Genomic DNA, 20168 nt, shown 5'->3' on the forward strand with positions numbered 1-20168 from the left:
CCCAGAGTAGAGAAATACAATGAGGTACAGAATGGTGAGGAGATACAGGCTATGTCTACACTACGGGATTATACCGATTTTACAGAAACCGTTTTTTTTAAACAGATTGTATAAAGTCGAGTGCACGCGGCCACACTAAGCACATTAATTCGGTGGTGTCCGTTCATGTACCAAGGCTAGCATCGATTTCCAGAGCATTGCACTGTGGGTAGCTATCCCATAGCTATCCCATAGTTCCCGCAGCCTCCCCTGCCCATTGGAATTCTGAGTTGAGATCCCAGTGCCTGATGGGGCAAAAAACATTGTCGCTGGTGGTTCTGGGTACAGCCTCACCCTTCCCTCCGTGAAAGCAGCAGCAGACAACCGTTTCGCGCCTTTTTTCCTGGGTGAACTGTGCAGACACCATACCATGGCAAGCATGGACCCTGCTCAGCTCAAGACAGCAATCATGGACGTTTTAAACACCTCGTGCGTTCTCGTGGAGTCTATGCTGAACCAGGACCTGCAAAACCAGGCGAGGAGGAGGCGGCTATGACAGAGCGGTGACGAGAGAGATGAGGACATGGACACAGAATTCTCTCAAACTGCGGGCCCCGGCGCATTGGAGATCATGCTGGTAATGGGGCAGGTTCTAGCCATTGAACGCCGATTTTGGGCCCGGGAAACAAGCACAGACTGGTGGGACCGCATTGTGTTGCAGGTGTGGGACGATTCCCAGTGGCAGCGAAACTTTCGCATGTGTAAGGGCACTTTCATGGAACTTTATGACTTGCAACGCCAGACAGCTACCACTTAGTCGGGAATCAATTTGGAGTGGGCAAATCTACTGTGGGGGCTGCTGTGATGCAAGTAGCCAAAGCAATCACTAAGCTGCTGCTACGAAAGGTGGTGACTCTGGGAAATGTGCAGGTCATACTGGATGGCTTTGCTGCAATGGGATTCCCTAACTGTGGTGGGGCGATAGATGGAACCCATATCCCTATCTTGGCACCGGAGCACCAGGGCACCCAGTACATAAACCACAAGGGGTACTTTTCAATGGTGCTGCAAGCACTGGTGGCTCACAAGGGAAGTTTCACCAACATCCACGTGGGATGGCCAGGGAGGGTTCATGACGTTCGCGTCTTCAGGAAGACTAGTCTGTTTAAATGGCTGCAGCAAGGGAATTACTTCCCAGACCAGAAAATAACAGTTGGGGATGTTGAAATGCCTATAGTTATCCTGGGGGACCCAGCCTACCCCTTGATGCCATGGCTCATGAAGCCATACACAGGCAGCCTGGACAGTAGTCAGGAGCTGTTCAACTACAGGCTGAGCAAGTGCAGAATGGTGGTAGAATGTGCATTTGGACATTTAAAGGCGCGCTGGCGCACATTACTGACTCGCTCAGACCTCAGCCAAACCAATGTCCCCATTGTTATTGCTGCTTGCTGTGTGCTCCACAATCTCTGTGAGAGTAAGGGGGAGACCTTTATGGCGGGGTGGGAGGCTGAGGCAAATCACCTGGCCGCTGATTACACGCAGCCAAACACCAGGGCGATTAGAAGAGCACACCAGGAAGCGGTGCGCATCAGAGAAGCTTTGAAAACCAGTTTAATCACTGGCCAGGGTACAGTGTGACTGTTGTGTTTGTTTCTCCCTGATGAACCCTCCCCACCTTGATTGACTCATTCCCTGTAAGCAACCCACCCTCCCGCTTCGATTACAGCTTGCTTTCTAAAGAGATAAAGTCACTCTCGTTTAAAAATCATGTATTCTTTATTAATTAATTATAAAAAGAGGGAGAGAACTGACAAGGTAGCCCGGGTGGGCTTTGGGAGGAGGATAGGGGGGAAGGAAAAGGCCACTAAAAAAATTTCAAAATAATGACAGCCTTCATATATCCAGCGCCCTCCTTTCCCAAATAGCAAGCAAAGCAAGTTGAGTGCTGCTTCTTTCCTGTTAACATGCAGCACCAGAACCCACCCCCCCAGCATCCAATTCTCTGGGATGATCGCTTTACACCTCCCCCCACCATGTGGCTGGTATCATGGAAGATCTCTGCTAGCCACCCACCCACCCCCGCCGCGAGGCTGGTAGCAGGGAAGATCCCTGCTAGCCAAACGCGAAAAAGCTCAGCGCCAATCACCCCCACCCCCACCCCCCTTCCCCTGCTTGGCTAATTGCAGGGAAGGATTTCTTTTCAGCCACAAGCAAACAGCCCAGTAGGAATGGCCATCTCTGTCCCCTTAATTAAATTCCCGTATTTCAACCAGGTTACCATGAACGATATCACTCTCCTGAGGATAACACAGCAAGATAAAGAGCGGATGTTGCTTGAATGACAGTAAACACCGGGACCATATGCTGCTAGCTTTGTCATGCAATACCACCAGATTACTTGCTACATGCATGGCGTGGTCAAGTGTCCTACCATGGAGGACGGAATAAGGCTGCCCTGCCCAGAAACCTTCTGCAAAGACTTTTGCAATACCTCCAGGAGATCTTCATGGTGATGTCCCTGGAGGATTTCCGCTCCATCCCCAGACATGTTAACAGACTTTTCCAGTAACTGTACTGGCTGCGAATGCATCCCAAGTCCTCAGGGCAAATTAACCATTTAAAAACGCTTGCTTTTAAACCATGTTTTATATTTACAAAGGTACACTCACCAGAGGTCCCTTCCATGGCTTCATTGTCTGGGATACTGCCTTGGGAGGGCTGGGAGGGTAATTCCGTCAGGCTGAGAAAAAGCTCCTGGCTGTTGGGGAGAACGGTGTGCTGTGTGCTCTCTGCAAGCTCGTCTTCCTCCTCATCTTCCCCGTCCGCAGAATCCTCAGGCATGGCTAAGATTACCCCCACCTTGGAATCCACGGTCGGGGTGGGGTAGTGGTGGCGGACCCCGCTAGAATTGCACACAGCTCAGTGTAGAAGCAGCATGTTTGCGGCCCTGCCCCGGACCTTCCGTTTGCTTCTTTGGTTTTCTGGTAGGCTTGTCTGAGCTCCTTAACTTTCACACGGCACTGTACTGAGTCCCTGGTGTGGCCTCTCTCCACCATGGCCTTGGAAATTTTTTCAAATGTTTTTTCATTTCGTCTTTTGGAACGGAGTTCTGTTAGCACGGAATCCTCTCCCCATATAGTGATCAGATCCAGTACCTCCCGTGCAGTCCATGGTTTTTCGATTCTCAGACTGCATAGTTACCTGTGCTGATGAGCTCTGCGCGGTCACCTGTGCTGATCAGCTCTCCACGCTGGGCAAACAGGAAATGAAATTCAAAAGTTCACTGGGCTTTTCCTGTCTACCTGGCCAGTGCATTCGACTCCAGATTGCTGTCCAGAGCGGTCACAATGGTGCACTGTGGGATAGCTTCCGGAAGCCAATACCGTCGAATTGCGGCCACACTAACCCTAATCCGAAATGGCAATACCGATTTCAGCACTACTCCCGTCATCGGGGCGGAGTACAGATATCAGTATTAAGAACCCTTTATATCGATATAAAGGGCTTCGTTGTGTGGATGGGTGCAGGGTTAATTCGGTTTAACGCTGCTAAATTCGGTATAAACTCGTAGTGTACACCAGGCCACAGACTGGGGAAGGGGATTAGTTTTTAATCATTCTATCTAGATTCTTATGTGGACTCCATCTCCAGAACAGCTGACTGCCTCCCTAAACTCCTGTGAGGTACGATCACCATTTTACATAAAGGGAACTGAGGCACAGAAATCATGGACTTGCCCAGAGCCACCCAGGGAATTTGGGGGATAGCCAGGAATTGAATTTAAGACTCCTGAGTCATAATCCAATGCCTTAATTACAAGACTAGTCATCTCTCTATTACATTTGGCACTGGTAGCAGGTCCGCCCTGAGCACTATACGAGACAGGGGTCCTGTGGAAAAAAATACTACATGATTACGTAATTAAGGCCTGTATCAGAAATTCAAGCGGGCCAAATTAAGGTTGCACAGGCAACCTTAATCTGGCATTTCCTAACTCCTCAGTGTTTGACCTTGCAACCTTAATAATGTTCTTTTAACATATTATGCAAGGGGTTCTCCACTTTTGCCACAGTAGGATCCTCTTTTTCAAACAAGGACCCCCAGCACTCCCTCACATTTAATGATATGGGAAGAACAGAGTAGTCATGATCCCCTGAGACCAGTTCATGAACCCTAAGTTAAGAACCTATTTTGCAACTAACCAGTCAGCGTGTCCATGCACAATTACCCTCAACCAGAGAGAACTGGAACGGTTCAACAGCATGTCAAAGGCCCAGTAGAATACACATAGATTCTATGTGACCAAAAGCATTAGGGACCTATGCAAGAGCCCTATGCATAGTCCCACCATGAAGATTCAAAAGGTCACAATATCCTGCATAGTGACAACCATGAAGTCCTGTGGGATCATGGGTGTGTAACATTAAAAGTTCCAGAGGTAAATATTGCCTCTGTAATAACAGAAACAGCAGATATTTTGTGCATGTCCACCATATCACATAGGAAACAGAGGTATACACACACACACACATCCTACATCAATTTGGATGATCTCCAACTTTGATGCTGTGCCTTGAAATTATAGTGCAGTGCCTGCATGTGCTCTCTCACTTTCCCTGAAGGCTTCAGCAGATTGTGTGTGGCCCTTATAACAGCATTCCACTTAGAAGCAATACAAAGGTGGTAGGAGGAAAGAGACTCAATAGTTTTGGTACCAGTGATCAGAATGCTGAGGCCATAGACCCGGATCACCAGCTGTCACCATTCACCACTGACTTGCTCAGATATGAGAAGCAATTCTGATTTTACAGTCATGAGCACAACTTCCATAAGCTTCATCACAATGAATTGCGCACACACGTCTGAGGCCAGAAATTGGCCCAATGCCCCCATAGAGACTATCTGTGCCAGCCACTCAGAACAATGGATGCCTCACTGATAAAAGTTACATTTTAAACAAAAAAAGCCTATCAGAAACTGGCTAGTTCCCATACATCTAGGAACCCTGTACTGTCACGATCAGCTGGTCAGTAATTAGCAACATGCTGCCTGCCATAAATTTATTCTCAAAATCTGTCAGAACATAGCATCAATGAAAACAGAGTGGGCAACATCTTATTCTGCACCAACATTCATCAGATGAAGTGAAGAAATGTACACAAGTCATTTCATAGAGTAGAAATAAAATCACCTTAATAGAATTCTGTCACAGGATCAATGTCTCCTGCTTTAAAAATGAACATCAAGGCTTTGCAATGTCTTTTATCTAGCAGCGGAGACATTATTCTCTAACAGAATTCAATTTCACTGACATTATCTCAAACATATTTTGGATTTCACAACACTAAACACAACTTTGGATTTCATCTGCACTAAAACCACACAGACCTGGTTACATACATGCCGCCCTGCACGGATCATACCAAGATACCCAATTTTAATTATAAAAAGTCTTAAAGGCAAAGTTAGCTTTAAAAATGAATAGTGGACAGCTGGCCTAGCAGTGTAGTGGCAGCATAATGTGCTCCAATATAGAATCATAGAAGATTAAAGTTGGAAGAGACCTCAGGAGCTCATGTAGTCCAACCCCCTGCCCAAAGCAGGACCAATCCCCAACTAAATCATCCCAGCCAAGGCTTTGTCAAGCCTGACCTTAAAAACCTCTAAGGATGGAGATTCCACCACCTCCCTAGGTAACGCATTCCAGTGCTTCACTACCCTCCTAGTAAAATAGTTTTTCCTGATATCCAACCTAGACTTCCCCCACTGCAATTTGAAACCATTGCTTCTTGTTCTGTCATCTGCCAGCACTGAGAGCAGCCTAGCTCCGTCCTCTTTGGAACCCTCCTTCAGGTAGTTGAAGGCTGCTATCAAATCCCCTTCACTCTACTCTTCTACTGATTAAATAAGCCCAGTTCCCTCAGCTTTTCCTTGTAAGTCATGTGCCCCAGAATATAAAATATAAAACACTTGGGGTTAAGTCTTTGGCCCCCTAATTCCCCAAGCTAACCATTTGCAAAATTATTTCATGGTATTTTCTTAACAACATGAAAGAAACAGAGAGAGAAAAAAAACAATGGTTCTGTATCCATAATGACATATGAAGAGATCTCAGTCTTTAACAATCAAAAGACTGATACACTGTATAATTTCTAATATTAAAAAAAAAATTAGTCCCATTCATGCTTGTCAGTCTCTGTTTCTTTTTAAATAAAAGGAATTTAGTGTTGGTTAAAGGCACTGGCTCGCCAGCTCAGAAGACTGAAGTCTTCTGTTTATGTACAGGGCAAAGAGTGCAAGCAGCAGCAAGAACAAGCTTCCTTTCGTTTTTCCCCTCCAACGTGTCATTGATGAACCTACTCTCAGGTGAGAGGGTAATTCAGCTTCCATGGTCCATTCAGAAGTGTCAAGTGTAAGGGATGCCACTACAGTTTGTGGGGATTATCCCATGCCATGTGACAGTGGTATAATCTTTTGTAATCCTAACCCACAGCATGTGACTGCGCCAAGAAATAAGGAGCAGCCTCTTACCTGCACTCCTGCATGTGACACCAAGTAGCGTCTGTAGTGGTGGATTCTGTGATGTGGACACATGTTCACTAGGAACTGATATGAGACCACCAACTTAATTCACACAGGCCAAAAGTCGGTCATTAGATGGTAACCGCTTTCAGTCACTACCAACCTGAGATGCACCTGAACATGCAAATTCGAGGTATATGACTCCAGAATCAATGACATCACAATCACGATTCATTATTTCCCCAGCAGAGTGGGAGGCAATATTTTATACAGACTAAGGTAATAGAGGTTTCTAAGTTGACAGGGTACCTGCCAAAAAATTGTATCACAGGGTACCTCCTGGACAGTTTGGATTCAGGCTAGGGGGACAGTGAAGCAAAACCAAGTAGTTCTATCCCAGAGAAGCTGTGAATGACAGAGTCTATTATAAATTTAGAGGGACACTCAGCGACCCTTGTAAATGTATTACTAAGCATTGAGATTTATATTAATATTTGCAGCTGACAAGGTCTCTCTTCTTATTTAATGACCCACTCGTGAGCAAGTTAAGTGAGTCCATAGGGGCTGTGAGGCAAAAAGATGAGTGGTTCTGTCTAGCTTCAACACAGACTGCAATAGCACGCTAATATGAAGAGCAAATCTCTGGAGCACAGATCATTATATTATCAAGTGCTCGCTGACAGTTAAAATAATTCAATTTAAAGGGAGGAAAAACACTTTGCAGTGCACAAAGAGCTAGATTTCTACACACAAATCTGGCAAAGCTCAGACTATCCACTTTGTGCATCTTGATTACTACAACCTCCTCCTCTCTGGCCTTGACACATGCCATCTTGTCACCCTTACATCTATTCCAAATGCTGCAGCAAATATTACCTAGATTGTTGCTTCCACCACATTACCCTCTTTCCATTCCTCTACTGCCTTCCACTTCCCCACAGCATAAAACACGAGTTATTCATCTTCATTCTACGGCCCTTGATGGTTTAGTCCCACCCTATCGATCCTCACGTCTATGTTATTAGGATAACAAACCCCAATATTGCCCTAATAACGATATCAGTCTTGATTGCTCAATGTTTTCCACCTTCACATTGCTGCCCGATGTAAAATTTCCACGGCCAGTCCATTGACCTCACCCAACTCTCTCCTTAAAACTCTCTGCTACTGAGGTGCCTACAAAAAAACAACAACAACAACAACAACAAAAAACAGTGCCTGGAGAGCTCATGTGCTGGGATCCCCACCAACCACACTGACTGTAACCATCTCACTGTTACCTTTTACTCCCCAGAGTTGTTTACTGAATCCACCTATTGTCTCTCATCTTACACTTGGACTGTAAATCCTTCAGGGAATAGACTAGAGGTAGGCAACCTATGGCATGCATGCCAAAGGTGGCACGTGACCTGATTTTCAGTGGCACTCACACTGCCTGGGTCCTGGCCACCGCTCTGGGGGACTCTGCATTTTAATTTAATTTTAAATGAAGCTTCTTAAACATTTTAAAAACCTTATTTACTTTACATACAACAATAGTTTAGTTATATATTATAGACTTATAGAAAGAGACCTTCTAAAAACATTAAAATGTATGACTGGCATGTGAAACCTTAAATCAGAGTGAATAAATGAAGACTCGGCACACTACTTCTGAAAGGTTGCCGACCCCTGGAATAGATGGTCTTCTTGCTATGTATTTGCATGCCATCTAGCACTACAGGCCTGAGGCTGTTAGGCGCTATTGCAGTACAAATAATAAATAAATAAAATAATAATAATAATAATAATAATAAAAAAAACAACTAGAGGCATAAGTTTAAAAGCCAAGTTGATGTCCCTTAGAAAAAGTGGCGTAGTGGCTAGTGATAAACGTAGGTTCTTATATGATCGCCATCCCCATAGTGTTTGAGCGCCTCACATATACTAATGAATGTACCCCCCTTACACCCATGTGAGGTAAGAAAGATTAAGCACCATTTTACATATAGAGAACTGAGGGTTTATGAGATTAAACAACTTGCCCAAGACCACATGGGAAGACTGTAGCAAAAGACAGGAACTGAATCCAGGCCTTAAAGACAAGACCATCCTTCCTCCCTATGGGAGCTATGGCTTGACTTCTGATCCCAGTCTTTTCATTGCTTGACAACATGCTCAGCTCCCTGGTGCCAATTAAAGAGCAGCACGAACAGGCTGTCTCTAAGGAACTTCTCCCTCCTGCTTATGTCTGTGACATGCGGTCAGAAGGAAGGTTTAGGTGGGGAGGAAACAGGAGAAATATGTGGGTGGGTTTGGGGTATCCTTTGCAATCCAGTAGCAATACAAACAACTGGGAAATGATACCTAAACTGTATTACAGAGGTTTCTAAACCAGCCCTCCCCAAGGGCAGGAGGTAAAGAAGGTAGTGTCCGAGAAAGTTTGGATCAGAAACCATTTTTTAAAATATCTAAGCCATATTTAAATACCTCCAACCCCTCTACTTCCAACAAAAGTGACAGTGGAACAACCCTTTATTGCCACTATAGACAGTGGCATCACCAAACAGAAGTCATTGAATGCCCAGCATGTTAAGCAATGTGACTGGCTGAATACACTTTGACGTTTTAGAACATGCAAGAATAATGTAATGAACACATCTTTATTTCCACAAAATCATGAATGTTCCTCTTCATCTCCCTAAAGCAGGGGTTCTAAAACTTCATTGCACCGCAACCCCCTGCTGACAACAAAAATTACTACACAACCCCATGAGCAGGGACTGAATACTGAGCCCACCTGAGCCCCACCACCCCAGGTCAGGAGGCCAAAGTCCGAGCCCCATCATCCCAGGTCGGGGGACTAAAGCCGAAGGTCAAGGGCTTCGGCTGCAGGCAGGGGGCCTGTAACCTGAGCCCCATAGCCCAGGGCTGAAGCTCTCAGACTTTGTCTTCGGCTCCAGGTGGTGGGGCTCGGGCTCCAGCAAGTCTAAGCCAGCCCTAGCGACCCCAGGGGGCCCGACCCACAGTTTGAGAACCGCTGCCCTAAATGAAGGATGGTCTTATTGTTAAGGCACTGGACTAGGAACCTTGAGATCCAAGTTTAATTCTCTACCCTGCCACAGACTCCGGGTGTGACTTCGGGCAAATTACTTAAGCTCTGTGCCTCAGTTCCTCATATGTAAAACAAAGATCGCAATACTTCCTTTCTGTCTTGTCTATGTGGATTGCTAAGGGTTATGGGTCTCTTACATTATGTCTGTATAGAGCCTAGCCAAATGGGCCCTTCTCAGTTGAACTGTTCAAGTGAAAAATAATAACTAAAGTTATGATAGAACAGTTGCTAATAGTTACAATGGAATGAGATTCCCCCCACCCATGCCCTCACATGCTGAATTATACCTGTAGGAGTGTTTGGCTAGTCCAGGAATCTGATCATCTGAACAACTTACAGTTACTTATAGTTCCAGTATGAGACCCTCACCACCACCCCCAGTAATGCACTGAGGGTTATTCAATGGCAGTGCTATAAAACTCTGAGGGGGAAAAAAGTGACACTTAATGAGAGTAGGTATAGAAAATATACAAGAGATTATTAAAGCCAACCATCTTGTAACTGTTTCTATTTAAGTGTGTCTACAGTAAGAAGCATTAGCAAGTATAATAATTGCATTTAGCTCACTGAATGCTATTTAGCAACTTCATATGCCTCTAATACAGTGGTTCTTAACCTGGGGTGCACACGCCCCCTGGGGGTGCGAGATGCCCTTTCTGGAAGTGTGAGACATGACAGATTTTTTTAGAAGGTAAATCATTGAAAACACAAATTAAGCACAGGCACGTAAGTACCACTACTTTGTTTCATCAAACCTATGTATTTATTAACATTATCCATTTTTAACGATTACTGTAATATACAAACAAAAAATATATCTAGGTTTAAAGAACTGATCTACTTCAATGATTTTTGATAAAGGGTGCGAGAACATATTTTGAGAACCAAAGGAGGTGCAGGCTGCAGTAAAGGTTAAGAACCACTGCACTAAGAAAACCTTTCTAAACAAGCTTCAAAGAACACAAACAACACAATTTACTATAGTTGGGTCCTTCACAGCACCAGAGTTAGAAATTAGTAATCATGAGGATTTATACAAAATGTTACAGTTCTACATGAACATACAAGTAACAGCTGCCCAATAAGTATGTATTTATGACATTGCAAAACACTGTCAATCATATACAACATTTATATGAATAAGAAAAGCAGCGCAGTTAAGCTAGCTATGATAAACAGGGTAATGGTTATGATTCCTCTTTCAGGGCATAAGCTTTTTACAAGCTGCAGTCAGAAAGGTGTACTCTCCATAAGATGTTGTTATATGATGTGGTGCATTAATGGGCTTTTACAACACCTACATTCCTCTGAAGCATCTGGCACGCATCACTGTCAGATCCTGGATCCCTGAGGAGGGGACCATTGGTCAGATCCAGCAGAACTTACATTTTCCTTTGGCAAATCTGATCTCCATGCAAAATGTTTCTTCTCTATTTCCCTGTCCGTTTTTTTCAGCCTGTCACAGGGTACACTCACCGGTAAGGGACCTCCTTGTTGCTGCATCTGAGTATTCGCTCCAGTCCAATGTCCCTTCCCTTGCCTCATGGTCTCTCTCTCGCTCTCTGGTACTCCTCCTTTGTCACTTAGCCCTCCAGACAGGTCACTGTACAGTTCTCCCCTTCCCAGGTTTCAAAGTTCCATTGGATGATTATCCCAGGCCATCTTTGGCTTCACTGTCAAGTCTATGCCACTTTCCCAGGGGCTGGTAGGGGGACGTGGGTCCACCCTTTACTCCAGGTTACAGTCCAAGGACTATATGTCCAACAATTATGGTCTGCTTATACCCCGCCCATGTTGCTGTTTCCCTAGACTCCTTCCTACTACTCTGCTCTTATCTTCTGACCTCCCTGAATTTCAGCTCCAACTCCCTTCTCCCAGAAAATGACTGCAGACTACCTCCCCTGCAGTACCTATCTGACACTAACTTACTGACTTTATGCCAGCTTTGCCTGCTCCTTCTCAGCTGCTCTCTCCATTGTCCATCAACCTTTCAATCCCTGGCCCTGCCCCAGGTGCAGGCTGTCAGGTTAATTAGCCTAATTTAACCTGCTCTACCCTGGGTGGGGCCAACACCCCATACAGAGAGCTCACCTTTTCATTGTGTTTATTTTCACAAGTAAGCAGAAGTCAGCACGCTACAGGAGTCTGAATTTTGTCTTTATAAAAATTATCTGCTTCACAACTGTCATATATTGCATAATTCAAGGACCAGCTTTGATCACTCATATGCTCAGATGAAAGTCACTCCCCCCTATGAATACCTCCTCCCTACCCTAGCACTCAGCCAACTTATCCTCCGTTCCAAAATCAAAATTGAGTCTAGTGTTCAAGCATTCTTTTTTTTAACTTAAATGCAACAGTCTTTGGCCTATGTCACCATCAGGTACACCTGCCAACGGCTTCTAAACTACTTATGCTTACTACTTAAATACAGCCGTTAAACATGTTTGAAAGCCCTGGGCAGGCAGGGCCTTAGCAAACGAGAGAACAGTTGAAAATGATTTTTTAATGTGAATTCAGTACAGGTAAAAGGTGCCAGATTCCTGCAGACTGATGTCTGCTATACATGGAGCAGGTACAGTACAGGCAGTGCAAGTGCAAGTTGTACTCCTGGGGGGATTCTGCACCACTGCGCATGTGCAGAATTCATGTACCCCACAGATTTCTTTGCTTCCCCGCAGAAAAATGACTTTCTGAAAGGGAAGTAAAAGGGAAGCTGCAAGAGCAGCCATGCACCACTCCCTAGCAGCACAGATACATCATTTCTGCACATCATTCCTGTACCCAGCTTGTCCTACACACAATTCTCTCAACTCCACACTTGTATCCCCCCACACAGAGCCCCTCCACACTTGGATCCTGCCTGGTTGAGCTGCCTGTCCCACACCTGGTGTGCCTGGCACAGAGAGACAGAGCCCCACAGTGTTTCTGGGGCAGGCCCAGACTTTGTGTTATGCCAGGTTCAGGTGCAGCCTCACCACTGAGTCAGTGTCCCAGGGGTAGGGAGGCTGCAGTGTGATCTCCCACCTTCGTGCAGCCAGTGACCAGTGCTCCCCACCACCATGCTGGAGCCTCTGCATTTATTTGACAAATAAAACTTGCAGAATTTTTAAAATATTGTGTGCAAAATTTTTAATTTTTGGTGCAGAATACCCTCAGGAGTAAAGTTGTCACTACACTGGCCTAATCAAGATGCCCTCATCTCTAATGTGAAATTCCAGAAGCAAGAGGCTAGTTCAGAATCCACAGCCCAGTCCCTCTCTTGGGGCCTTTCTTCTGAGACAGCCAACAATGGGGCCAGTTAATGCCAAACGTCATGCTGGATTTCCAAAGTCCAATGAGAAGGCACGCTGGTTTAATAATGTCCCCTGTGCAAGAGGATCTCCATGAGAGCTGTAAGTAAGTATGAAGTGAGTCATGAGCCCAGAAACCCAATGAACTGCAAGTAGCTCTAAAATAATTTTATTATTCAGGTATAGTAGCTATTTAAATTGTTAGCTCCTTGGGGCAGGGACTTTGCCTGAAAAGCACCAACATGCTTTTGGTGCTAGAGAAATAATATCCACAGCTTCTAAATATTAAAAAGAGGTGGTCCAGTGAGAGTGCAAAGTGTTGCCTTGTAAGAGATTTATTTTTAAGACACTGTCCTGTGGGTAGTGCTTGTGGGGCTGACGGTTGGGGGCTGTTCTGGTGTAAAGGAATCCTCTCTCATTCAGAGAAACAGACTGATTTCCAAAGGGAGCACTGCATCCATCAGCATAGTGGAGGTGGATGAGATACATGTTTGGGGGTAACTCTGTTTTGGTCTGTTCCTGAGTCACACACGTTGTGCCCAGAAACTACACTAATAGATGTCATACAAGAAAAGAAAAAAAAGAATGTAAGAGAGGCATGAAATTCACACTTAAAACAAAGACCACAACTGAACAAAACAACGAGGAGTCTTTGTGGCACCTTAGAGACTAACACATTTATTTGGGCATATGCTTTTGTGGGCTAAAACCCACTTCATCAGATGCATGGAGTGGAAAATAATTTTGGTAGGTATTCCCACTCCATGCATCTGATGAAGTGGGCTTTAGCCGATCCCTGCTCTATGTTTTGATATTTGAAACTGAGGTATAGCTATCTTGTCTTGTTAGTTGATAAACTCTTTGGGGCAAGGCCTATTTTAGCACAATGGGACTCTAATCTCAGCTGAAGTTCTAGACACTACCACAATACAAATAAATAGCAGCTAGCACTGGTTGGAGAAAAATTGGCTGAAACACATTCCACTGGCATATACAGTTCCGCTAATATAAAACATTCACCATAATTTTGTTTTGGGAAAAAGGATCTGACTACATTAAAACCTCCTGCTTTGACATTTTCAGAAAGAATTATTTCAATTTTTTGTCTTGAAATTACTTTGTTTCCATTTTAAAACATTTGAAGTTATAAAATACATTTGTAAAAAGTCAAAATCTAAATGAAATGTTTCAATTCCATCAAAACAAAACATTTGATAAATCTCCCTTTTTTCCTCCCAGAATTTTCCTTCACAGAAGATTTAAAAACTTTTGGGTTTCATTCCAACTCGGCATGAAGCCAACTTTCAAAATCCTTTATGAAACACATTTTCTGCCCTCTGCAGAATAGTCTTTTGCATCAGATAAAGTGAAGACAAATGACAGAGAGGTAAAGTATCACCAGTTTTCAAAGCTTCACTGAGGACGCATTTAAGAAATCCACCATCAAAGGGTGACTTTCCCTAATGATACCGCTGACTCGAAGACATTGCATACCAAAGAGGTACGTCTAGACTCAAAAGACTCCAAGAGCCTACAAACAGTTTCCCAGACAATGAAAGCTCAGAGGGGGAATGTCATATTTAACAAAATAAACAAGACTGGCAACTGTTAAAGGAGAACACTTCACATAGAAGAAGGAAGTTTTAAAAAAGAATACCCGGCAAATTAATCTGCTGCATTTAAAGTTAAAATACCTTTCCCAGTGTCCTGTGGCAGTCGGTCCATCTCAAAGATCAATCTTAGTACCAGATCTTGAGTAACTATAATTGTAGATAATAGTGCACCTTTAATAACAGCTACACTGCATGGACATGCATTGTTCAAACACATATAGGGACACCTGAAAATGCAGCACCTAAGCAGACAGAATCCAACTGAAGAGATGGGGAGTGATGGCAGGAGGTAGTGCAGGTTATCACAGGATATCACACCACATAGTAAGTCCATCAAGTAATGTGTGGTTAGGGGTATTAGCTTGGAACTTGGGAACTGACAGAGACTTCCTGTGTCACCTTGAAGAAGTCACAATATCTCTGTGCCCAGCTGCAAAATGGAAACAAGAGAACTTCCCTACCTCCCAGGGATGTTGTGAGACTAAAATACATTAAAGATTGTGACGTGCTCATATACTGGGGTAATCGGGGCCCTACCTGTATCTCAGATACACGGTAGAGAAAGATGCTGTGTGATGTCAGGATATCTCACAAGGTACTTTGAATATCACAAGATTTCAGACTCTAATCAAAGTGATGACAGGAGTTAATTTTCAAAGTCATTAATACAACTTTTTCAGCAATGCTTGTTTCTTCGAACCCTTCACATTAGGAATTATTGACTTTTCCATGCCCCAAACCCATAGATACTGAAAAATTCAATTTTTGTCAAAATATTAATTAATCCCTTCTCGACATCCCCTGTACCTGAAACATCTGGCAGATCTCTCTCTTAATCAACACAATCCCCAAAGGCTCAGTGTTTTAAACACAGTTACTTTAAATAACTCCAGTCATCAACACTAACTCATTTTTTGTGCTTTTGGATGGCTGAAAAGATAATTACTAGAGACAATCAATCAATTCCTAATTCCTGAGGGTGCCTGCTGAGATGTCTCGTATTTGCCATGGGCTTGATGAGAAAACACATTCGTTGGCTAGACTCTTTTGCAAATGTATGTTATTTTACAAGACAAGAAAAATTAAAGAGTGCAGGAAGGATGGTTCAGGAGATCAGTCATGATAGATGCAGTCATTCACCTCATGTCACTGAATTTGGCTCACACCGATACCAAATACAAAGAATTGTTCCATCCCAATTCCTGTTGGGTGGCCTATGTAAAATGATCTCCTAATGGATGAGCTTCCCACATCAGAATTTCACCTCAGAGATGATCCCTCTAAAGCAGGACTGAGGCATGCTGGAAGGATACTGTGGGACTCTGGTACTGCCACTGTTCATACTTTACCTGCTCTTGGACTAAACAGAAGACATCAGTCCTCAGACCTGTTAATCCCTTATTTTAATGAAGATTATTTTTTCCACGAAGGGAGGGTGTTGAGAAGCACTGGTGGAGTGGTGTCCCAGCCCAGGACTGCAGTAGCAGGGAGCGTTGAAGTTCAGAATTGGAGCTGGATTGTTAGAGCTACATGGGGACCTCGGACTCGAGATGCACTGGCAGAGCGATATGGATTAGTCAGCAGCCAGAAAGCAGAAGTGTTAACAGAAATGCATTGGGAGACTTGTAGAGAGGGAAGCCAGTTCTGCCATAGCTGGTGGTGTTCCAGAGCAGAATGGAAATCTTCTGCCAGAAGTGTGGGGTGAGGACTTGCACAGAATATTGACCCTGATTCTGCAAGTAACTATGGGGGGACACCCACATAGAACCACACTGATTACAAAGAGGCTCTGGGTACGGGGTCTAACCCAAGACACATGCAGGGTGGTAGTGGTTGTCTGAGCAACACATTATCCCACATTTTGAAAAAATAGTGTCAGATCATTGTAAGATGCAGTCAGCACCAAATTCAGAGGCAGGTCAGTGTCTTAATGTTTTAGGTCTACAGAAAACGTAACTGAGTCCCATCATGCACAACAAAATAAATGTTTCCTGACACGGATACCAAAATCGGCATTACTTCTGAAATATTTGCCTTGCACCATTTGTCACTTCAAGGAGGAAACAGCTCTCAATAAATAGAAAGGATGTTGACCTGTGGTTAAGAAAAATGTTGCTAAGGTGCATAGCCTGATTGCAACTGTCAAAAATTTACTGGCAATTACTACATCTGATGGATCATGGCCACACATTTCCTGATATCCAGACTGAACTCTTCAGGGGCATCAAATCTCCTAAAATTCAACTGCCTGGGAATATTACAGAAAGATACATAAAATAATAAAAATGTATAATACAGGTATTAGCACTGGTATCCTGACCAAATTAGAACATAAGAATGGCCACATTGGGTCAGACCAATGATCCATCTAGCCCAGTATCCTGTCTTCCTACAGTGGACAGTGTCAAATGCTCCAGAGGGAATGAATCGAACAGGGCAATTATCAAGAGATCCATCCCATTGTCCGGTCCCAGTTTCCGGCAGTCAGAGGCTTAGGGACACCCAGAACATGGGGTTGTGTCCCTGATCATCTTGGCTAATAGCCATTGATAGACCTATCCACCAGGAACTTACCTGATTTTTTAACCCAGTTATATTTTCAGCCTTCACAGCATCACATGGCAATGAGTTTTTCCAATTCTAATATACTTTTTTGAGATGGGGTGGGTGAATAGAACTGCACGCAGAATTCAAGGTGTGGGCATACCATGGATTTATATAGTGGCATTATGATATTCTCTGTCTTATTATCTAACCCTTTCCTAATGGTTCTGAACATAGCTGGCTTTTTTTGACAGCTGCTGCACACTGAGCGATGATTTCAGAGAACTATCCGCGATGACTAAAAGATCTCTTCCTTGAGTGGTAACAGCTAATTCAGACCCCATCATTTCATATGTATAGTTGGGATTATGTTTTCCAATATGCATTACTTTGCACTTATCAAAAAAGATTGCTGTAATTTTTTGTATCTTTTACTAATTGCTCTTCAAATTCTTTTTTCACCTGCCTAATTATACTTTTATACTTGACATGCCAGAGTTTATGCTCTTTTCTCTTTTCCTCAGTTGGATTTGACTTCCAATTTTTAAAGGATGCCTTTTTTCCTCTCACTCTAAGTCCTAAGTATTTTCAACAGTATTTTACAATATCAAGATTTTAATGACTATAGTTCTTCATTTGCTGCATTCCCTGATTAACTCATTGGTAGTCTCTAGTTTATTCATAACTGAATACCCAGAAGATAAACTAGGACTGAGTCAACACTATTTACAACTCCAATCTTAGGATATTTTGCACCAGCTTCCAATATCAATTCACTTAGACTTTAAAATGGTTTTTGTTTTTACTTCTAAAAAAACCTTTGTGATCTGGGTGACCAAGGTATATTGTAATGAATCATACGGTGTTCTCTCCTTCATGCTCACTATAGTCCCCTAAGGTAGGACTATTATTTGGATATTTACATAATTTAAAGCATTACTGATTACATTTTCAAAATCACATCAGTGACAAGCTCTTAAATCAATGGGACTTGGGCCCCTAAGCACTTAAGTCACTTTTGAAAATATAACAGGCTCCTAAGTCACTTTGCCATTTGTGTGCCTCATTAGTGAATTCTTCTGCTCTTGAATCTTCCCAGTCTGGAAATTCTCTCAATTTTTAAGACTCAATTAAGTAGCTCTCTTTCAACCTTGTGCTCAGCTGAAGTTTCCTGATTTTCTTATTTTATTGTGAAGTGCTGTGAGCCACACCCTTAGTATTAATTATTACTTGCATTACAATAACACAGGAAGGCCTCCGCTGAGATCAGGGCCCCATTGTGCTGGGCGCTGTACACACACACACCCTAGTGAGAAGCAGTCCCTGCCCTGAAGAGTTTACAATCTAAATAGAAAAGATGAAGCGTGGGAGAAAGGAATTATCATCCCCATTTACAGACGGGGAACTGAGGCATAGCAGGATTAAGGACCTTGACCAAGACCACACATGAAGTCCGTGGCAGGGGCAAAAACTTAACCCACACGTCTTGAGTTCCAGTCCAGTGTCTTAACTATAAGAATAGCCTTCCTCACAGCCGTATGTCTACACGATCTAAACGCATCATGCAGTATACAGTACTGGTCCTTGGCCTCAAGCCTTATGACACCATGAGAGTCATCATGATTTAAGCTCTTAGAAAGTACCACTGACTGGTACATCTTTATGGCTTAATTATAAGATGACTTGGAAGAAGGAAGCCATTCAGTTGGTTAATACAGATTCTGAGCTGTGTAAGCATGAAATATTAAAAAAGCCATTTTAAGAGCACAATAATATCCTCCAGGTTGCGCTGCTCCAGCATCATGTATTCATTTCCTAGGTGGTGGAAACACTTGGCTTTCCATCTTCCGCCTCATAGCTCCCTCAAGGCTTGCATATGAGACAAGCAGAGCAGCAACCCTTGTCATGTACCATTTACTTACGTAAGAAAATGCTCTTTGTCCAAATAGCAGCTACCTAGAGCTTCCTAATGTACAGACACTGCGTGGGAGGGTTTATTAAAATCCTTCCTGAAAGATATGCTATATAAAGAACATTAAGATTTAGTTAAAAGCAGAATCTTTAAAAGCCAATTAATGGCAATATCGTTTTTCATGTCCCTCCACCCCGTTTTGTTTTTTTTACCTTATTGTAGGATATTACATTCTTCCCCCTCCCTTTTAAGGAGCTGTTGTTTTTTGTTTGTTTATTAGTGGAAGCACCACCAAAACACTGGAGAAGCAGTACGCAATATGTAGTAAAGACTCACTGTAGAGCGCGAACAACAGAATGACATGACAGATACATGAGTGAAGAGGAATACATTTTTAATGCGAAGCAATCCATAAAACCAGCAAAGTACAATACCCATCTCAATTGATCTGAGATCAGTACAAATGAATTCTGGTAAGTACTAGGATTTGAGTACAGATGCCCTGCCTGCTGGTGTGAACTTCTATTCCTATTTTCCCCTGGTCCTCATCTTGAAGGCTTGCTGTAGCCGTACTTCTAGGGTTGAATGGAATAAGTCAATAGGGACCGAGCAGGGAAGTAAAGTGCAACCTTTCCCTACCCATGTGCCTCAGGCCTGTTCTGGAGGGATCACCCATAGAACTGAAACAGTCATTTTTACAGCTGATTCAAATTTTTCTAGTCCAAAGTAATTTAGATGAAAAATGGATTATCACTGAAAATGAAAATTTCACAGAAAAATATCATTTGACAAATTTTCTGATGTTTCAATGAACAACAAAATGTCTTTGGGTCAAAATGTTCAGGGTTTTGAAAACCAAAAACTAACTGAAAATGGTTTTCTCAAAACTCAAAATATTTCTCTTTTGGGGGTTTTGCTTTAGAATAGGGAATTGTCCATTAAAATACAAATAATTTTTAAAAATCCTAGAAAAAAAAATCAGCATTTTTCATCCAGCTCTTCTTTTCCCATGTCCATTCAATCTCTGACATGTCTACACTACCAACTTAAGTCAACTCAAGTCGACATACAGCCAACCACTATAATTGCCACGTTTTTTCATGTCCACACTAGCCTCCTTCTGTCAGTGGTACATGTCCTCACCAGGAGCACTTGCACCAACTTAAGAGGGGTTGTATGGGAGGCTGAGAGACTGGACTGTCAGCTCA

The 20168-nt window shown here is 43.2% G+C and overlaps 1 protein-coding gene across 12 annotated transcripts in view; it reads right to left on the reverse strand.

The window, feature by feature from the left end:
- Positions 1-20168, reverse strand: part of TSPAN4 (tetraspanin 4) — a 645425-nt gene that overhangs the window by 472733 nt on the left and 152524 nt on the right. For 2 of the 12 annotated variants that reach the window (XM_039535291.1, XM_039535293.1), the window contains exon 1: positions 6514-6683. The exons of 7 other annotated variants lie outside the window; for them this stretch is intronic. The gene's annotated coding sequence lies outside the window, so the exon portion shown is untranslated. Of the gene's footprint in view, positions 1-6513; positions 6684-11074; positions 11542-20168 lie in introns of those variants that run through there. 3 more of the 12 variants (XM_039535301.1, XM_039535303.1, XM_039535299.1) reach the window with 3 other exon arrangements.

The sequence above is a fragment of the Mauremys reevesii genome, linkage group 4, assembly GCF_016161935.1.
Source record: "Mauremys reevesii isolate NIE-2019 linkage group 4, ASM1616193v1, whole genome shotgun sequence".
Taxonomy (NCBI): Eukaryota; Metazoa; Chordata; order Testudines; family Geoemydidae; genus Mauremys; species Mauremys reevesii.